Consider the following 17362-nt stretch of genomic DNA (forward strand, 5'->3'; position numbering starts at 1 on the left):
TGTATTCCTTGCTTCGGTGCCTGAGATCACTTAGGTAGTCTTGATTGTATTAAATGGCTTTTTCACGCTGTAGCTCCGCTGTAGTGAACCTGAAGCAAATTTTATGTCTTGAGATTTTTGCTCCCGTGAGTCGGTGTGCCAGGGGAATGGGGAATTTCCACCCTGTCGCAGGAGCAGATGCAGCATAGTCTGCACAGAAGCAGTGCTTGTCCCTCTGTTAATCTCTTGCTGGTTTTAAATTCTTGGGGACTATGATGGGGTGATCTTTAGACCTTATGTGTGTGTTGGTGTATGTATGGGAAGTGGCAGAGATGGAGGAGGGTTGTGGTGGTGGTACAGGTATGTACGTGCCCCGTGAGGTGAGGAGGATGGCATGAGCATCCTGAACCACAACAGGCAGCTTGGATGGCACTGAAGTGCTATGGTTTTGGCTGGAGTGGAAATGCAACCAAGCAGGGGAAAAAAAGAGACACGGCTCACTGGTTTCCAGCAAAATCACAGGGAGGTGTCCCTTCTGTCTCAGGTGAAGGCTGGCTTCCCTCAGCTTTTCCATCCTTCCTTCCGTGGGGGCTCAGGGCTGGCTGGCAGCTAGGTGCCACTCAGCTGCTGCCCTCCCACAGCATGCATGGGGTGCTGGCAGCTCTCCTCCTCCTCCTGGGGCCACCTGGAAATGCTTTCTGAAAGGGCTGTAGAAAAATAAAGGCACTCACGGCTAATCCAATGTAGTCCTTGCTCTGCCATCATTTGCGGCGTGTATCAATTCTGCCTGAAAAGCATTGATTATTTCTTGCCTTCATACAAAAAGCCTTGTTTGGTTCTGTACAGCACTCCCTTCCAGGGCAGATAATTGCTTCCTTTTTTCCCCTCTCCTCCCTGTATTTGGCACAGTCATAACTCTGATTTGTTCTGTTAGACTGAGCAGCTCTTGGGAGACTTCCCTCAAACTCCCTCTGCTGTGTATCACCCTGTAGTCCTTCCCTATTTGCCTTCTGCTTTGAAATGATACTGATTTGCAAGAGGTAAAGATGGGCAGGGTCCTGTGTGCAGTTTTGCCATGCCTCATGCAATGATAAATTCCTGATATAAATAATTCTCTCGTATAGGTAAATTTTCCCCAACAAAATGTCCCCTCTGGCAGGACTCTCTCCTCTCTCTTTTTAAGCCCTCTCATCCTAGAAGTCGCCATCATCTCTGCAGAACTAGTTAATTATTATGGTGTTCTATCGAATACCATATTGATTTATTTTTATTGATACAAGTGGTATTGACTCCAATTCTGTCACTTTCCTATTTGACTGATGATGGTGACTATTACAAAAGATGTGCAGTTTGTTGAGGGGGGATGCTGGCAAAAGCCATTTGAAAACCTAGGTGAGGTCAGTATGCCTGCTTCTAACCAATGCTTCACTGATGCACTCGAGATCTGTAGTAAACTGATAATACACAGTTTGACCGCTGGTGCATGTGGTCCTCTCTGAAGCTTCTCCTGCTGCTGTTGCTCAGCAAGGCTTTCTTTTTGGCCAGTCTTACTTGGCAGTTGACTCAACTAATATATAGAGGAATTAATTCCCATTCAAAGTGGGTTGTTTTCTATTAAAAATTTTTGCATCTTTCACCATAAATATTTCGCCAGCTTTCCCACTTATCACAGTTATAAGGCTGCATTGCTTATGGATCAGCAAAACACTTTTGTGAGTTCAAAATGAAGTCCCATCACAGCAAACGGCAGTAGCAGCAGTATAGACTTTACACCACATAGGAAATACAGATACTGGCAGTGGCACAGATGAAAGTAAGCATGGAAAACTGAAGTTGAGGAACCAATGTGGGAACAACAAAAAAACCCCACCAAGGAGTTGTAATTATGTTAAATTGTATTAAAAATAATATCTGAAGCTCAATATGTGTAACTGAAATACCATTTCTCTCACCCATTATTAAGACTTTGATTTGATTAACTCATGGGGGTAAAAAACCCATGTGACTTATATTTTTGTCCCTTTTTTTAAGACCGAAATTTCTTCACCCCTCTTTTCTAACATGACTACTAGCAGCTGTTACTACTGTAGTATAGTTTGTGAGCAACCACCATTTAAGTAACTCTAATCCCCTGCTTTCAAGGAAAACTAATGAATTTGGAAAGGACCCATCTATAAATGCACAAAGGGCGGAGAAAACACACACCACCCCCCACCCCAAGATAAATGGAAGGGGGCAGCTTTTGGTATAAGAGCCAAGAGATTAGCTAGCTAGGAACTGATATTTACAGTGGAAAATGGCATTTGCTGTGACGTGTGGTAGTTAAGTCAGATAAGTGGTATTTTCTCTGTTAATCACGGGGAGGGTCAACCCCAAAGTTCCCATGAGGTTATAAGAGATTTGTACTTTGGAGAAGCAAATCATCCAGCTTTTGTGGAGAAATACTTATCTTCATGCCCTGCCATTTCATTGTTTTGATTTTTGGGACCATCTGGATCCTGTATTTGGGGTTTTTGCTGAATGTTGCAGACACAAAATCTGCAAGCCATGAACTGTAACTTCAGCTTCAGCATGTGCTGAGCTCTGTGTTCAATCTTAAACGCTGCATTTTATGTTTCCCTCTGTTTTTATTGGATTGACCTCCGTATTGGTAGTTTGAAATAAAAGCCAGCCTTCACCCCACCAGGAAGAAAAAAGCACAGGCTGGTGGTTGAGGGCACTGCATTGTCATGTCTGCCAACTCGGTGAGTGCCAGCCCAGCTGTGGCTGCACCAAGAGCTGCAGCAGCTCGAGATGTGTGGAGGCTCCTGGTGCGTAGCTATAGCAGGCATCGCAGCTGGGTAAAGCTGAGCCGGTTGGCATGTTCCTGGAAAAAAAGCACAAGCAGTATGAGAAGCCCTGTGCTCTGGGAAGCCACGTAGTGCCACACATCGGCTCAGGAACTCACAAACACTGGGCAAGCTGGGTTTTTGGGTCTAAGTTGGGAGATGCATTTTGTATTTCATATGGACCAGTGAAGTGAATTATTTTGGCTCGCTGCATTTTGAACATCTGTGTTTTTAGTCAAGATTACAGTCCTTTAACCAAATTTTTTCAGCCCTATCATTAAAATTTTTTTTATGGAACTTCTCAAACACAAAAGTGAAGAAAAATTTTGATCTGTATCTGGAACTTTCATCACTGACTGATTAATTCTGCCCCTCTTAAATATATGTAGTTTCAGATTTGTCTTGCTAGGAGATTCTTTGGGGCCACTTTGTATAATTTAGTTAGTAGATAAAGTAGGCATAAGTATTTCTGCTCTCATTAGCCTCATTTCCTTTGGCTATCAGGAGCAACTTTTAATACTCAGCAAGAGATGTTATATTATTGGAAAAGGTATTTATCAAATTTTATCTGAACTCAAAAAGACTAATGAAAATGAGCATATGAGTTGCCTACTGACAACTCAGCCTATGGGGTTAATGCATCAAAATTGTCTTCTGTAGTCTCGAGTCTCCGTGTTGATATACTTACAAGTTCTGGTCCGGTTGCCCTCAGCTGTGGTTTCTGCTCAAGAATCACAACATACAAGACTTTTTCAAAACTTTTTCTGCGTGCAAGTAATGCAAACCAAAGATCTGTTCTGGATGTGACATCCTGACCTGTGACCGGGTCATGCCAGCATCCTCCCATTCTCTCGCTCTCCTCCTGCCCTATCCAAACTCTACTGGGTGTTTCCCTTGCTGGTCTTGTCAAACGCGGGGATGTATTACAATTTCTTGAGTAAGAAGGTGGTAAGTACCATTTCTGCACAATGTGGCTGTTAAATGTCTAATGTTCTGTGATGGCAAACACTCTGCCCACACACCAGAGTGGTGATGGAAGTCAGTTTTTACACCATAAGTGTAGTTGGTGGTTGTTTTTTGGTTGTTTTTTTTTTAACATACGGATATTTAATATTGAATAACACAAGAAACTACTCTGGAAGAGACAGTTTGAGTCAGTCTTGTGTTAAAGACATCCCTGATAGCCAGCTGCAACTGCCAGGTCCCAAGGAAGGCTTCCAGGAACTCAGAAGACTGGGATTCGAGCCCTTTCACAAGTTAACTTGAAGTTCTTCAACTCTGCTCATATTTGTAGTGGGTGAAAAGCAGAAATGTGATTTTAGAAGTAAAAGGTAACACTTTATTCTTAGAAGACCAGCAGCTGGTTTTCCAGAAGCATTGCAGTGAAGAGACACACGCGCAAAAATCCTAGAAGCCGCCACCACGGAAATGCAGACTGTTGGTGAGACTTGAGTTACAAACATGGGGTGCTTCGAGTTTGGCTTGCCAAGGCTGCTGCTGTGTGCTCTCCCTGCATGCTGCAATGGCCTGAGAGCAGGCCTCTGTGGGGAAGAAAACCCAATTTAAGGTGCAGGAGCTGGTTTTTTTTGGCTCCCTGCTGCATTGAGGCAGTCTGCATGATCTCCCTTTCCTTGCCTTGTGCCACAGGGCAAGGGCTACTGGGTGCCCACAGGTAGGTCAGAGTTCTTGCTCATGGTCCAGCTCAAAGTTTGGGCTGTGAAAACACCTGCAGCCAGACTGGGATGGTGGGGGAGAGCAGTGTGCACTGGTATGTGAGCGATCCTGTGTGCAAGAGAAGGGCAAAAGTTAGAGCTTTGTGCAGCCTTTGGAAACTAGCTTTGGCAACTCTTCCCCTTCCCAGCTCCCTTGGAGCTTAGCCCGTCTCCTGTCCCTGCATTGCTCTCCCGCAGTCTCCAGCTCTGCCCAGAGCACAAAATGGGTATATATGCATAAATAGGGAAGCAGCGAGAAAACAACTGACCCAGAAGCGTGATTTCCAGCTAATCACTCCCTGGCCCTTTGTTCGGGAAGACGGCATGATTCAGGTTTCTTCTGTGGTCTTTTAACTTCCCTGAGCATGGAGTTCCTGTAATGTGCAAGTTAAAGCCGAAGAATTAAAGAGCTCTGAAACCCTCCCATGTTAAATGCATAATACTTATTTAAAAAATAATAAAGCATGCACCGGCAGTGAACATCACCTGTCTGCTTGAGTAGGGCGATTGCCAGGATGGCAGAGTACTCGCTGCTGCTGTTGGGTGCCCTGGCCTTTGGTACACATGTACAATCCACGATTTTTGTTTCTCCAGTTTAGTTTGTGCTTCCTGGCTTTTTGTACACAGCGAATGCAGTTTCATGCTGTTTCTCTTGGTGGGGGAAGCTGTTGGGGAGCTGCAGGCTGATAGAGAGTGGTTAACATTGTGATTCCTATCAAAGGCTAAGCCCAAAATGTGCACAAACAGTATCTGTTAAGCCTTCTTTCCAGCCTGTACCTTTTATCTTGGTGTACTCTTTTTACTGAAGTTGCAGCACCCTCTTCTTCTGTTTTATCTTCACATAGGCACTGTAAACTGCAATCAAGTTGCCTTCTAATCTTCTCACTGATAAAATGAATGAAATTCATTGGCTGAGCTGCATAAGATGTTTTTTCCTGCCGTCATTTGTGTGTGTGGGTATGCCTGTGCCCCTTGGATCTTGTTGACGGAAGGCGGTTTTAAATCTCCCTCATGTCGCGTCCTCTGCCAGGTGCAGATAGGTAACCCTAGTCTCACTCAGTGCTCTGCTTTTAAATCCAGCAATAAATCGTGTTGGTTCTTCAGGCTGTAGAAGTGGACTGGGAGCTCCTAGCGAGGTGTATCTTGTTACCAGGCGCTGCTTGGCGTGGGCATACTTCATCCCACTTTTGCTAATTGCTGGTCTGTCTCTCAGCTTCATTAGCAGCCGCTTGTTACACCAGGAGGCTGGAGGCAGCTGATGGCAGCGGTTTGCTTTTCTGCCTGGCAGCGTCTCAGCCATCCCATCCTGCATTTAAAAGTAGAAGTCTGTGAATAAGGTGCATTGTTTCAGCGGTCCTGAAGCAGTAAACTTTATTTAAGGACTGTGGGGAGTGGCTTCCCGTGGTAAAGGCTAGAGAAGATATTCATACGTCCTTAATGCAGGACATATCGCTTGGTTTAACAGTGTTCAGAACCAGGCGATTAAGTATTTTGCATCTTTTTACTAAACACTGATTTCTGAGGCATTTTTCTGAAGTCTAATGTTAAGGTACAAAATGCTCATGCACATATTATCTTTGTCCTAGGGAGGGAGTAAGGTCAAAAATAATCAGCCTGCCTTGTTCTGAATTTTGAAAAATAGCGCTGTTGTTCAAATGAAGAAAGATTTGCACTGTGGTATATGCTAAACATACATAGAACGCAGGAGGTTTTACAGTTATTTTTTTCAGGATGTGTTGAGCAGAAACCCCTGGTCACTCACTGTAGCAGAGACAACAGCTTTCAGCAGCTTTCTCGGTTGGTGCAGGAGTGTCTGTGTCGTAGTGGAACATTTTCCAGCGCCAGAATTGGTCAGTGCGGTTGGGACGGTTGTGTTGTCCCATCCCCGCTGGTCCTTTAGCCTGAATTCTCATCCACAGTCTGTCTGTACTCCAGACTTACTTTTTCTTGTAGCTGTTGTCTAAAAAGTACTAATACAAAATAGAGAAATTACTTCAATTGATTTCTTAAATTCCTTTCTCTTTCAAAAGTTGCTGCTTAGTCTCAAGGTTGCACTGTTGTACTATTTCAATTTGACTAATGTTTAAAACAGCTAAATGAGTAATGTAAATGTTTAAACATTAGCTATAGTGAAATCATGAACAACAAAATTAAAGCCCAGATTCCCCTGAAGACATTTATGGTAATTTTGCCCATGTGAATAATCCTTTGGCTTCAGTTGCATTCTCTTCTAAGGTAACTGCTCTTATACATGGGATATTGTGATCCTCTAGGAAGGAGGAGTGGCATTACAATCTTTGATTTTGAAATAATGTTGTTTCAGTATTTAAATTTTATATTGAGGCTTTAGGCTGTCATAAATAACCAGTATGTCAACATATTGTTAATATAATTTTTCAAATGTAGGGGATCACAAAATTAAAAACCAGAAATGAAAAGTTCCTTGCTGGTGTTGTGTGAATATGTGAAACCGTTTTTGGTGAGAGAATGTTTGAAAAAATAATTTACATCTGTATTTGTTCCTAAACAGGTTTGAATCTAAGTGGTCCAGAATAGATGATAAACGTAATCTTATTTGATAGCTGCAGCAAAAGCAGTAATAGCTCGGATACCACTTCATGGAGTAGCATACTTTTTTTTTCCCATGGATACTAACCTGATTCCTGTTGCTTAATAGCTGCTGAATTTTCATAGCTTTTGAAGTGTCAGTGAACTTTGTTTCAGTGTCTTACAAACAGATACTTTCTGTACCTAAGTTCAAATAAAGAGTTTGTTTTATGCCAAGGGAAGGAGAGACAACTGACAGCTTTGTATTGTGTATAAACTGCACTTACTGCTTTTTCCAATTGCAGCATGTATGTCTTTTTTTCCTGAACTGTTTTTTTGTTATGATGATTGGCTGCTAGTCTTTCCAAATTTATTTTAGAATTTTAAATAAGAATTAAAAAGAAATATAGGGATCATGGTTTGGATTTGGACTATTATTTCATCACTTCAGTCTGATAAATTAAGGTATATACCATCATAGATGTCAAATTGTTTGTTCATATTTACATGGAAAAAACTTATTTCCAGAAGAAGACCCAGTTCTGCAGTTGTACTGTTGAACTAAGTTTATAGTTTACAGCAGAGACTCATCCCCTTTGTGTGTGAAAAGATGTGTCATGTTTTCTATTGCAGGCTAATGCTATAGTTTTTTGGGGTCAGGAGCAAAATCTGCCATGAAGGCACCTATTCCTCTTCTCCCAGGGAACATGGGGAAGAGTGGGGCCAAAGCCCTGGTAGCTGTTCACATCTGGGCTCAAACTGGAGGCACCCTTCCTTTTGGAAACTGGTGGTGGCGGTTGGAAGCAGGAAAGATTCCAAGTTGAAGGAGAAGATGATGGTATAGAAGAATACTTGGGGGGGGACAAATTCTAGAAATTAAATACAACCAACCAAAGAATTGCAATCATCAGCTGCGTTTGCTTTGCAGCTGGAGTGCATTGGCACTTGCTTGTGTCCCAGCAGAGGAATGGGTGGATAGTTCAGGCTGGAGTAAGGGTTTCTTCCAGCTGCTCACCTTAATCTGGGGTTGAGAGGCTGAAGCAAGTTTATTTTAATTAATAAAAAACCTAGCTCCTCTGGTGCCTAGGGAGGGTGTAAATCAGTTAGCAAAAACTGTAGCTGTGTCTCCATGAAAAATACACCATCTTTTGAGTTTCTTGTTTGACCTGTCTGTGAAATGTCTTGACACAGCCTGTGTCGGGACATGAGCTGAGCAAAAATGAGCTGAGCTTTCCACCTCTAAGGAGTGCTATTTCCTGAGCCGGCAGTAAAATTGGAAGGGCAGAGGATGCCGGATTTAACATACCTGTGGTTTTTGTTGTGTGGACACGTGCAGTTGAGATGCCTCAGCAGCTTACCTGTGTTTTTCAACACCAGAAAAGTAAAATAAATAGGAAAGTAAATATGTAAAGATGGGAAGTAGTGTTTTTTTGTCCTGTTCACACGGCTGGTGGTAAGTGCCTCCAGATAATTGCCTTGTGTTTGGTTGGTTCTTGCAGGTTTGTGTCTCAAGGTGGGACCTCCTGTCCCTTGTGGGTGGGTGTTTTGCTCTGTGATTGGCCGTCCTTTTTTCCCCCAAATCTTACAGAACTGAATTGATGCTTCTAGTACCTTGCAAATTTAAAATATGTTGGAAGATCACTATAAGCTACCAGAGGGGAACATGGGCGCATTTTTGTGTGTGCCCAACACAAAGGTGCCTGCTCCCCTTGACTCCTCCACTGGTGTCACACCTGGGACCTGGGGCTGCGGCTCCCCATGGAGGAACGTGGATGGGGCATCCCATCCTCTGACCCCATAATGTGGGTCCCAGCCTGGCGGTGTGCATCTACTCCTCTGTGCTGGGGAAGATGGGCCTGGGATGGGCTGATGGCTCCTGGGATGGGGCAGGGCGTTGTTTGGGCAAGGCAGCAGTGATAGCTGTAGGATTGGAATCACAGGACTGCCGCCACCCACTCAGCCAAGGAGGCCTTCGTTGCCTTCAGGGAAGGAGATCTGCATTGCTTAAGGAAAGCCCTGAAATCCTTCTCTTTTCTCAAATATTTTAGGACTGTTTGACCAATGAAGACCTCAAAATTTTTGCTGGATGCACTTCTCAGTGCCTTTCTCCTAAGAAAGTTTTCAAAGGGCCGGCATATTTTCTCCAAGAAACTAGAGATGCTGTTTCATACATGTGAGATACAGTCTGTGTAATGAAGTTAGTTATCAGATGTCTGTTTAGATTCTCATTGCCTTGAAATGTTTTCAGTTGAGCTTTAAAAAGTTAGTATTTTCACAAAGTCCTAAATGTCCATTGTGACGTGTTCTTCAGATGGGTTTCAACTGTCCTTTGCAGCCCTGGGAGAAATCATGTTGCGAGTGTTTCTGAACTCTTTTGGGTAAATAAACTCACTAGTCATTTTTAGAAATGAAGCTGTTCAGAAGTCACTTGATGTCCATTTGTTTTGCTTTTTAGTTGTTATTCCAGCCATGTGATGAAAAAGAAGACCTCTTCTCAGGCTTGCTTTTGAAGTCTTTATTTTACTCCTGTCTGTGGCAGGGGAAAAACCTGTATTAAAATGACTATTGTAGTTTCACGAGGGAAGCAAATGCCAGCGAGGCAGCATACTGTCTTTGGGGCATGTCTCCTGATGTTCATAAGGGACTAAGAATTGGTTTACTGATTTTTTTGGGAAGTAATGATGTGGACATGCTGCGGGGAGGTGCTGAGCTCCTACAGGAGCCCCCCTTTTGGCAGGCAAACACCAATCTCCCTGCAAAAGGTGGTGGGGAAGCATGTCGTGACTTGAGCAAGCCCTGAAGTATCCAGAGCCAGGGAGGGCGTGTAGAAGATGAGAGGTTTGTTCCTTGTTTTTGTAACATAGTGGTATTTCCCTTTCTTTCCCATTTAGCATCTTTACTGGTTTAAGGTGTTAAAAGTCTCATTTTTTTCCTTCCACCCGGCTTTACTCCTCACAGTCCTTCAGCAGTGGAGCTGGCTCGGAGGGGCCTTTTCTTCTGCTGATGCTGGTGCTGGAGCCACAAAACCTCAGGGCAGAGCGATCCTCTGCTGAGCAAATGCCCTCAGAGCCCCAAGCAAGTGTCTGCCCACGCAGCTCTGCCTGCTGCGAAAACCCAGTGCAAAGGGCATGGTGTGCCCAGTTTGACTGAGATTAAAATATAAGTGGTTTTTTTAAAGAAAAAAAAATAATCAAATGAGCATTTTTTTTCCTGGTGTTGAGCAGGTGAGCATAGTGTCTTGGGGGTGGGCAAAGGTGCTGTGGTGCTGGCGTGGCCATGCCCTGCAGAAGCAGCACCCAGCCCTGTCTGGGCAAGCTGGCAGCACCCATCCTGCCCACCCTGCCAGCTGCTGTTCACCTCCTTCAGTACGGGCTTGGACTGCTGCGCTTTGCCAGCTATAAAACTAAGACTTAGAAAGCAAACGTTTGGATTTTCACTATAGATATGTTTTTAAGTAGTACTGTAAAACTGTTCCTTATGCGTCATGCCTGTGGGCTGGTTCTTACCCTGTAAAACTGTCTGCAGCTGTCAATATATAAGGATTTTTTTTGTGCTTAGTGGTAAACTTATTTTAAGTCCCAAGTCTCATGAATTGTGTTTGTTTAGTTTGTTTGAAACTCAGGGAATTACCAACTGGGATAATATGGCATCTGAGGAATACAATTTCTAAAACAACTCGAGGTTACACTAATGTGAAAACTTAGTTTAAAAACTACTAGCAGTGTGTTGTCTCAGGATTAATTATAACTGTATTTAAAGCAATACTCATGTAGAAAGAGAATTATCAAAACCTAATTTTTAAAAAAATACCTTTTTTTTGGTGGATGTTGCCACAAATACTGGAATTTCACATCACGCATAGTTTATAGCTCATATTCCACAGGTCTGGAAGAGTTTTTATTGCAGATACGGGGCTACTAAGTTGGGAAAATATTAAAAGAAATAGTAAATTGTCATGCTGCAAATACTGTACCTCATTTGGTGGGCTTGAGTATAGTCCATTGCAGTGTGGGAAGTTGACTTTAGTTGACACTGCATTGATCTTTCTAGGCATTTTTACTACTTCACGCTAAGACCAATGTATTATTGGCATATTTTTCTGGATTATTGGAAAACGCCACCATGAAGTGTTGGGAAATTGAAACGTCTTTGAAAAAAAATCAAGATTGAATTAATGCAATCTTCTAGTATATGGACTTTAAATATTGTGCCAGATCCCTTCTTGTCTAACTTGAACAAAACAGTTTAAGATACGATGTATGCATTCATCAGTTTGTATTGTCCGTAGCTGTGCTGTGCATGCTGTAACTTAAATTTAGTCAAAGTTTTTGTAGGGTGCCAGCACCCTCTTGTGGGCAGTGTAACAGCAGAATTTTTGTCTTTTCAGGGTGCAAGTATCAAAATCCTTTACAGGTACAGGTGGTGTCCCCACTCAGATCAACTGCTGGACGGTGTGTTTTTGCAGAAAGTAGCTGCTTGACTGAAATACTCTGTTGCTTTGGAAGTGATTTGCCAAACCATTTTAGAATAGTGTTATCTTCACCCTGATCAAGTCACATAAATATTTTCTTATAACTAGGAGGTTATCTCTAAAAATAAAGCCATCTGTTCCTGATTGAACAGCTGTGCAGTTTATATGTATTCACAGATATAAAAGAAAATTTCTTGTAGCATTAGTCCTTCCTGTTATCCTGTATCCTTCTTATCCTACATCTGCCATTTCTTTCCCATCCCACTGCTGGTAGTTCAGGGATTTTCCAGTTTTGCAGGCACTTCAGGAGAATGCACACCGATGCCAGTAGTGTCAAGAAACTGGTGTTTGAAAAGGGGGTTGTAGTGTGAGGTGTTGTTTATATGGATTAAAATAAAATAAATCACTAAAAATAAAATTAAAAAAAATCTAACAAGACGGCAACTTTAGATTTACTTGCAGCATAAGTTGGCTGTGATAACACAGAAGAGTTGATTTTAGTTTCAAGCCACTATTGGCTAAATTTTTTGCTGACCCTTTCTGCTAGAAGGTGCAGAGATTGCAGATTGGGTTCTGCTAAATAGCTGCTTGTACCTCTGGGATGTTTATTCTGGCCCCAAGTGCTAAGCATCTTCAGTCTTGATTTTTTTTAATCCCGCCCCCCCCCCCCCCAACCAGGAGTGTGCAGAATTGCTTCTCCCCCTCCCTTTGCTGGGGTTACAAGGGAGTTGGCTCTGTGACTGCATATATGCAGTATGTAGTGTTTATTCTTACAGAATCAGAAATTTGTCCCTTTTAAGGTGAGGAGTTGCTATTTGTAATGCACTTAAATTTGTAAAAGAAAAAATACTAACTGTGTTTCCTCTTTTTGCAGGTTGCAGAATCAGCATGTGTCTCCAATAGTTAAAAAGGTAAGCACACCATATTTGCAAATGTATAGCGAGATTCTTTGTCTTCTGATTGATGCATTCAGCTCATAACTTAGAGAATTCATCTTAATGTATTTAAAGAGTTATTTAAAACTTTATTTATTATTTTATATATAACTTTTATTTATGTTTGTACACTGAATACCTTCAAAGATACTGGATCAGTACAGTTTGAAAATAGGGAAAATATTGTTAAGAAATTATCTAACTTTATCAAGTTGATGTACATGTTACAAAAAATCACTTACCCTTCTGACTGCAAATTTTTATCCAATCCATATTAATAAAATAAATATGCAAAGGTGGCATGTAGGACTTGAGAGTTTGCTGAATGTTTGAGCCAAGCTTGATAACTGATTGCCTTGGGAAAGGAGGAAATATGTCTGCTTTGTCAGTCTGTCTCGTAATGCCAAACATCACCCTACCTGCATGACTCTCTTTTTTTTTGTTTTTTTTTTTTTCTTTTTATAAAACAATATCAAGATCTTTGAGGCTTTTAAAACCTCCTTTAAAACTATTTTAGATTTTTCTTCCAATTAGTTATTATTTTCCTTAGCACCACTGGGTAGCTGCATCTGTTATCTTTTAAATGATTATGAAAACACTGTTGTTACTTAATGGGAGATCTAGCCTGCTCAGTTTTCTTCTCTGAATGGTTATCGCTTTTTCCTTGGAAGCACATCTTAAATACATTTCTGACAGTCATGGGTATTTGAGGAGTCCTTCAGAAATAACGTATATTAAAAATTAGATGTTTAATCCTCAAAATAAGCCAGTAAGAAGGATACAGAGAAAGAATACAAAACTTCATAATAAATATATGTGTTCCAAAATAGTTTACTGTAGAATGAATCTGCAAACATCGTAAGTTATTTGTAATTTGGAGCTGGGCTCTAGACTTCCTTGGTCAAGGGAGCAATAGATGTAAAATCAATTATTGATGTAGCGTAACAGTAGATGGTGCTGTTGGAGCAGATTTAATCACCTGAGGACTTGAACTGCAAGCTGAGGCATATGGTATCAGAGCTCTTGGGGTTCCTGGTGTGCAGCCAGCAGCTTTGTGTTTTGAGATTTGCTGTGCCGAGCAAATGCTTAGGCTGTAATTAGCTGATAGAAATTCTGGTGGCTGCTGGCTGCTAATTTATATTCATTCTTGCTGCAGTACACAAAACTTGCAGGAAATCTGCTGTTGGCCTGTAATGTCATCCTTGTGCTTGAAAAATACATGAATTGCATGTGCGAGAGAAAAAATCGCTAGAAGTGCTTACAAAATACGATGTGTGACTATTTCTTCAAAGAGTATATAAAGTAAGTTGATAATAGTGGCCAAATCTATAAGTAAATGAGATTTGCAAGGATGGTTTTGGTGCATAGAGATTTTAATGTAATTTATCTATATAAAAAAAAAGTAGTAGTGAGTTTCTTTTGTGTTCTGTGATTGAACTCTTTTTGTCCTCTTTCTCCTTTCCCTGGCAGCTTTCCAACTTACCTGATTTGAAGTGAGTCTGGTGGGTACCTAAAGATACGATAGATTATTCCTATGAGTTTTGTGAAGAGTGATGGGTGAAGGAGATGCTTGATAAATGCTGTGTCTGGCAGAAGGGCTGCACCACAGCCTCGAGCCTCCTGGTGCTAGGGAGGGGAAAGGACTATAGATGCCACAGCTACAGGGTCTCCAGGTTGAACTCACAAATACTTAGCCACAAAACCCCGTCTATCACAAGCCAGAAATCCACAGAAACTTAGGCTGGCTTTGTTCTGGTGATCTAGGTGGCAGAGGGGAGAATTGAGAAGCTACTGAATTTTTCCATCAGTCTTGCTGTGTAGCTCCTGGTCTCGCTTGGATTAGTTTACCTCTGGGCTTTTGATGGAGGACACCTCAGTTGTTTTGTGTCTCTGTGTTCCTAATTCAGTGATGCGGGTGAGATGGAAGTATTCAAGATGTGTAGGTACGTAACCAGGTTCCCTCTGGGAATTGCTTTTTTCTTTGGAGAGAAGGCAGTCCAGTCTCTGCTTGATGCCTCAGTGGGTGTTGAATCTGTGAAATACAAGATGTTATCGGATTTACTGCTTTCAACGAACATGTTAGAACTGAATGCCACGGTGTTGTTCTGGTGGGTTGCATTTGCCTCCTAGCACTCAGCTTTTAACCTGCTTTATTCTAATCATGCAGACTTTGCAGTATATTTACGGATAATGAATATTTAATCTCATAGATATTACAGATAGTGTATTTTTGATTTCCTAAAACTGTTGTTAATGTACCAACTGCAAGTGAATGCATTGGGTCACTAAGTTTCTCTCCCAAGTGCATTGTGTACATTCCTTAGTCAGTAGTCAGGTTATAGACATCTTTTTCTCTATTGAAAGCTGTCATCCTTCAAGCTAAAATTATCTTAGATCCTCTTCCTGATTCTCATACCCCAGAGTCAGTTTGCCTTGGGCAGCCGTGGTTAGAGGAGTAGAAGCTGCTTTGGAGAGTGGAGCTACAGGGGTGACCCAGAGGACTCTTACAACAAGTTCTGCAAATGACATCTCTGGCAGGTTAGAGCAGATAAATTAATTGTTGAAGGCAAAATCACTTTTGAACTTTCAATACCTAATGCAGCAACTCTGCCCTGAAAGGGAAGGAGAAATACACATTGTTAACATACATATTTCTCACCTGCAGTGAGAGCAAGGTGGTGAAGGTTTCAACAGCTGCAAGAATTATGGTAAGGAGCTCAGCAGTTTCACAGGCTGCTTTTTTGCTTTTAACAAAGCGTGCTGTTTGCTCAAAGGAGGAAAATTAATTCCCATTGCCCTAAGGAGTGTTATTTCCCTTTTTCTCTCTGTCTATCAATGGTGCTTTTCCTTCAGGGCTCTGTAGATGTAGGTACCTCACCCTCCTTGTCCTTTCCCCATCATGCACAGCTTAATGTGCATTGAAATGTCAAACTTGGCCTGAAACTATTAATTAGTGAGGCACAGAATGGCTAACTTCAATCATGAATTAGGTCTGGTCAGATGGGAAAGTGCTCTGACAATGCACAGCCAGTGCCCATGCTGTGGACACTGGAGCTGTGGGCTTCCCTGGGGTTTCCTTGATGTCCTCCTTAATCTCGCTGTGATCGCATAGACCTGTTGGGATGTAGCATTGCAGGGCCTGATGTCAGACCATTGTCACTTTTAAATTAAGCTATGTTTCGTTTCCATGAAGGGAGAAATGATGTTGCTGTGTTAATCCAGAGCATGTTAATCCAGCATCCTCTGGTCTGTGAGCCCAAGCTGGCAGTATTTAGCAAAGGAAGGAGAGATGCTGAAAGCATAAGAAAATGCCTGACCTTATGTCTGCTACAAAGGAAGATCACACCTTATTGCTCCAGGGAAGACTGGTTTGGGGAGTTGGTCTTAGATGATGATGGCATTTCCTCCTGGGCTTGGATGGGTGGTGAACACATGGTAGCATGACCATGGCATTGATGGCTTGTTCCACCATGGCAGATTCTTCTTTTTAAATTGTGTAAACTGAGCACAAATGGTCCTGTTGATATTTCTTCATCCTCGGTGAATTAGTGTCCATTAACACAGATGCTGAAGTAGAACTTCATCTCCTCTGAAGTGGGGAAGTTTGCAGCCCTTAGCACATAGGCTTCCTGCAGAAATAATTTCAGTCAACAAATTAACTCAGTCTCAGAAGCTTTCCATCACAGACTGGAGATGAAAAAGCTGGTACCTGGGATCTGGAGAACAAGTGCCAGCAGAGGGAACTAGAGGTGGAGAGGAAGGGCTCCTTGTTAGCAGGTCAACCCAATTCCAGTGGTGAGCTTGAGTGTGTTGGTTATTTCTAGTGAAGTACTGCTAATTTAAGATGCCAGTGGCAATGTTTTTCAAAAAATGCCGGCCTGGCTAGTTGTCAAAATATGATGGTCCATGTAAATCATCTACTAGAGCTTATCCAGATTTGATCGTGTGCTGTCTTCCAAAGAGCCAAGACCTGGTATACTGAGAAATGAAGGTCGGAGAGCAGGCGGAGGTGACTTGTCAGAGAAGTCTCCTCACTCTAGTAGCACACTGAGGAAACCTGTGGAGCTTGCACCTCCAAACATCACCTGCTGGAAGATTTTTTTTTTTGTCCTGCAAGGTTTAATCTGCAGGCAGGATTAAAGGATAGCTGCAAGCCCCAGTCTGTGCTGCTGATCCATAGGATCCACAGAATGAACATGCGTTTGGTTGCTTGCTCATATTGGGGGAACAGGGTAATATCACATTATCCCACAATGTCACATGTTGCTTTTTTGTTTATGAAAAGGCTGGAAAATGTTACTGTTAATGTTGACATTGGGAAGTCTCTCGGTCAGACGTGGCATACAAACCTTCATATGGAAAATGTGTGACTAAAACATTGCTCTTTGAGATTTGCATATTTTTGTATTCCTGCTTTTCATAAATACATTTTGTGCTGTTCTAGGCAATGTATGAAATACATACCTAAGAACATGAGAAACAATTATACAAGATGCTGAAGGCATCTTGGTTTCATGCACTAGGATGTATAAACATTTCCTTGCTTATGTCTCTCCTTGTTTCTGAGATATGTATAAGGCTGAAGCCACACCAGAGTTGCCCTCTTTTTTTAATAACAAAATAAAAATAAATTTGGTTTTCCACAGCCAGTAGTGAGGATGTCTTCAATAACGTCCTTCTAGGCACACTGTCCTTCTTTGCCCCTTTCACTTACCAAAGGGTTAATCGTCACATGTGCCTCTTGCGGCGGGTAGGGATGAGCTGCAGCGTTCATTCATCTTTGTTCATCGGACTGTGCATCGATGCATCCTGCAGTTTGAGGAATGGGCCTCGGCTAGGTGAAGAGAGCACAAAGCAAGGCAGGGGTAACCCTCCTTTCGGGAATACATC

The 17362-nt window shown here is 42.1% G+C and overlaps 1 protein-coding gene across 4 annotated transcripts in view; it reads left to right on the forward strand.

Annotated features, from left to right (window-relative positions):
• Positions 1–17362, forward strand: part of ADARB1 (adenosine deaminase RNA specific B1) — an 87416-nt gene that overhangs the window by 11797 nt on the left and 58257 nt on the right. For all 4 annotated transcript variants that reach the window (XM_049797194.1, XM_049797506.1, XM_049797256.1 and 1 more), the window contains exon 2: positions 12412–12448. The gene's annotated coding sequence lies outside the window, so the exon portion shown is untranslated. The remainder of the gene's footprint in view (positions 1–12411; positions 12449–17362) is intronic.

The sequence above is a fragment of the Accipiter gentilis genome, chromosome 1 (genome assembly GCF_929443795.1).
Source record: "Accipiter gentilis chromosome 1, bAccGen1.1, whole genome shotgun sequence".
Classification (NCBI taxonomy): domain Eukaryota; kingdom Metazoa; phylum Chordata; class Aves; order Accipitriformes; family Accipitridae; genus Astur; species Astur gentilis.